Below are 4,233 nucleotides of genomic sequence, written 5' to 3' on the forward strand. Positions count from 1 at the left end.
CAGTTGAGGATCGAGTGGATGGTGGGGTTAAAGGGGGGGGAGATGCACGATTCCTAAATGGCTAGTGACAGACCGTTTCAGAAGCTGATACTTTATCCTTTTTTAGGAAAGAAAGCATTCAGAGTCACGTTATACAGTCAGCTGGTTTTCTCAGTCTCTCAACCCTGAAATAAACTCAACCCAGGATTTTTCGTAGAATTCTGAAGGATTTGAAGCAAAATAGAAAGTTGTCTAGAATAAATAGCCAAGATCACATGCATCTGTCTAACTCGCCTGTAATCCTAACGACACAATTTTAGAAGGCTCTTCTAAAACCCTTATCTTGAGAAATCTTTTACCATATCTGAGGCCTCATTTAAAAAAAAAAATCTTAGGTTTTTTTTTTATGGTATGAGTATTTCTCTGTTTTTCCAATTAGAAATATCAGCAGCCAAAACATCAGACGGACAACATTTATCTCAATTCTGTGATCTTGGCAGTCAGCATTTCCCAAACGTTAATGTGCTGTCAGATTGAGCATCTTCTAGAAAGACCAATTCTGGCTCAGCAGGCATTTCAAACAGGTTTCTGGGTGATGCCAATGCTGCTTGTCCTTGATACACTCAGTGAGTAGGAAGTCTCTAGCTGTGAATCCAATTCCCTTCTTGTTTTCTCTTATATATATATCCATGGGCCACTCTGTGTCACCATTCACAAATCTAACAGACTGGAAGCCATCAGGAGGTTTTGGAATGAGAAGAATAATTTCTTTTCTTTGAAATGATCTTAAGTTTATTACAGTCGGGTTTCATTGTTTCTCTGCTTTTGTGATTCAACATTTGATGTCTCTGTAAGTTGGGAAGTGAATTACAAGTAGTGAATATGGATGGTTTGCTTCTGTAGCCGAGAGTCAGGCTAAAGCTATTACAATATTGCTTTCAACAGATGAAATCAGAGTTAGATAGTCCTGAAAATTATACTGTCATAGCCCAGTTAATGATTGATGTTGAGCCTGTGTAGATATACTCTTAGTTTTCTCTGTGTTTGGAGTTGAGAACTAACTACCTCCTTCTCCGTGTTATTCTTTGTGAATTCAACATGTGGATGATTCAAAGATGAGCAACACCATGGATCAGAAAGATTTGTGTGTGAGAAAGATTCAGGGGTTTCTACATGTTAGCTACTGTGTGTTAGCAGCTGGTGCCCTTCGTTACATTTTCAGTAAAGAGAAGTTTCGTAGCAGTTTCTAAAGGAGGAGCTGAATGAGCAATTGCCGAAAGAGTCTGGAAACTGACTGCGCATTTAATACACTTTGCCTATCGAAAGGTAATCCAAAGACGTCACCTCAGTTTTTAAAATTGTTGCTACATCTATTTGTTTACTTAGCGTGCGAGGTGTGTGTGTGTTTGTGTGTGTGTGTGTGAGAGAGAGATGTCTGTCTGTCTGTCTGCCTGTCTGTATGCGTGTGAGAGAGCCACAGCACACACGTGAAGGTCAAAGGACAGCTTGCAGAAATTGGCCTCTCCTTCCACCATGTAGGTCTAAAGGAATCAAGCTCAGGTCATGAGTCAAGTAGCCTTATCCACAGAACCATCCGGACGGCCCATTTCATTTGTAATGAAATGAAACACTTTTTGAACATGTTTCTATCAAAAATTCATACAAGGAACAAAATTGGATACAGTTCTTTTTCTTCTTCACTCAGTTTATTTCAATGATTTATTTATTTATTTACTATTCTCCTGTATGAAAACTAGATGGAACAAACTGTGTTTTTGAGTTGCTGTTTAGAGAACGTGACACAAATTGTATAAAGTAACAACTCTAAAACTCAGCACGGAATGAAAGATGCAATGTCAGGTACCATCCTCGGCTTGTTTCTATTTACCTATGATGTTTAATGTGAAAAGCAGGACGTTGTCTCCATTAGGGTTTTTCCTTTCTCACTGCACACATAACCCAAAACATACTCCTTCTGCCCCTCTTTTTACATCTAATATGATTCAAAAATAGAAGGCACGGGATTGGAGCTATCAAAAAATTAAAACCGGAAGGTAATTCTTTCCAATGTCTGGCAAATCCATAGATTTTACAAAGACAAACAAACACAGTTGTTTTTGAAAGATTTCCATGTCTTATTCGTCATTGTTACATTTTTTTGTTTGCTTCAATCTTAACTTTGAGACATTTTGAAAATACTCTCAGATATTCACAGGCCACCTAGTTTTAGCAGATGCTAACTAACACTAAGCACAGATATCTACTGTGTTGCTCTTAGGTTTTTCCACTAAAGAGAAATATTTCTTAAAAATCAGATCTAAAGTCTAAGAAACTGGCAACATTGCCAATCGGTTGGGTGAATGCCCAACACTAAAATCATTTGGCATATTCCTTTCAGCTCATGGGAACTTTCCTGTGCTTTGTTCTTCTCTTTGCTGTTCAAAACTATGATGCCATCATTTCTATTTGTTTGGGGACAAACAACTTGTTTGCCTGGATCAGAATCCGAAAGACAAATTTTGTGTTGCTTTATGTTGATATTTATTATTTGAGATTTATTATCGCTTCTTTGGCTTCTTTCTACTTAAAGTATCATGATACATAATTTTGGATAAGCAATTAGTTAATCTTATCTATAATATTATTTTAGACGTCTGTCTAAAACCTTTTTTAAAAGTCCCACAAATGAAGTGTTTGTATATACTCATCTACAGGGTATTTTATTGGATTTTGACAGTCTTTCCTGGTGGGATTCATATAAAAGGACCCCCCCACACACACTTCACCAAAAGAACTGTGTTAAGTGGCCACCTACGTTTGATGATATCGTGATTCAATAAATAAATTTAGAATAATACTTTTGCACTTCAAAGGACACTTTCGGGTTTTCTAGAAATAGATTTACCTACATCCCGCCCCCCTCAGTGCTTAGCTCTTTTGGGGTTCACATTTTAAAGCATGCTCTTCACAGTTTGAAAGTATTTGATTTTCCTCTGCACAATGACTATAAACGTGAAAGTTTATTCTTTTTCAAAACATTTCAGGATGATTTTAACAGTGACAATGTGCTTAATTGTTGATTCTTATGTCTTGATCAAGGTAGCTGAGACATCTTAAGGATTTTCAGTTCTTCAAAATAAGGTCGTGATTCAGAGCCATCTTGAGTGTAATAGTTCCTACTATTGTGTACTGAGCACTATTAAGCTGTCTTCCCGACACATAGCTAGGAGAGAGCCAAAACATTTTATGCACCTGCTTTCTAAGGAAAAATTAAACTTCAGTCTTAGACATAAGCTTGGGCTCATATATATGCTTAGGTTAGTGAAATTTGTGTAATAAGCCAACCCTACTTGACTTGCCTTTTTTAGCTGGTTCAGTAATGAGTACCATTTCATTAGCGAACATTTGGTGATTAATTTTCACCTGGGTTGAATAAATAATTTTTACACTAAGATGTTATCACATAATTAATAAAATATCACCATGAATCTTGCTCGTCTCCTTTCTGCAACCCACCTGTATAATTTGGGGGGGGGGGGTAATGGAGCCTTTGCTAAAATGTAAATTGCATTTACTTGAACAAACACAATTCTACCCTCTTACATCAGGGTAAGAGACCTCATGCTCTGCTTTCAGAGACCAGAGACAAAAACTTGTTACTGTGTATATAATTCTGTATTTATTTGAAAATTTCCAAGATGGGCAACTTAGCCTCTACCTTCAGGTACCTGAAATTTAGTTGTAAAGGATTAGGGAAACATACATCTCTGCTTGTATGCTATAGTATTAGAAATGGCATTCTTGGAGGCATTGGCAGTGCAAAAGGAACATTCATCCAAAGAGAAGGCCAGTAGAGAGATTTAGAGCGAGCGTGGGTGGGTACCTGGGAAAAAACCATCCCGGAAGGCCTCCAGGCTGCCAGGCTCCGAATATTAGGGATGGGAGAATGCCCCTCTGGCCAGAAGGCCATTTAGACATCCCCCACCGCGGGGTGCGGGGGCGCCACCCGACAGGGTTTCGGAGGAACCCTGCCAGCATAGCCTTCAGCACGTCCCGGGCGCTCTGGCTCACGCAGGTGACCGCGCAGTGGCTGAACAAGGGCGGTGGCCATCACGTCCCTCTCCGTGCTGTGGCGCTCGGGAGCTGCGCGGTGTGCAGCTCCTGCTGGCCCGGCGGGGGCGCGGCCCGGTCCCTCTCGGGGCGGGGCCGAGGCGGGGCGTCGGGCCGCGCGGCAGGTGTGGGCGCGCGGAGGTG

This window comes from Microtus oregoni, unplaced genomic scaffold, assembly GCF_018167655.1.
Source record: "Microtus oregoni isolate MIOR12 unplaced genomic scaffold, Mior012 000005F_ref0000423, whole genome shotgun sequence".
NCBI lineage: Eukaryota > Metazoa > Chordata > Mammalia > Rodentia > Cricetidae > Microtus > Microtus oregoni.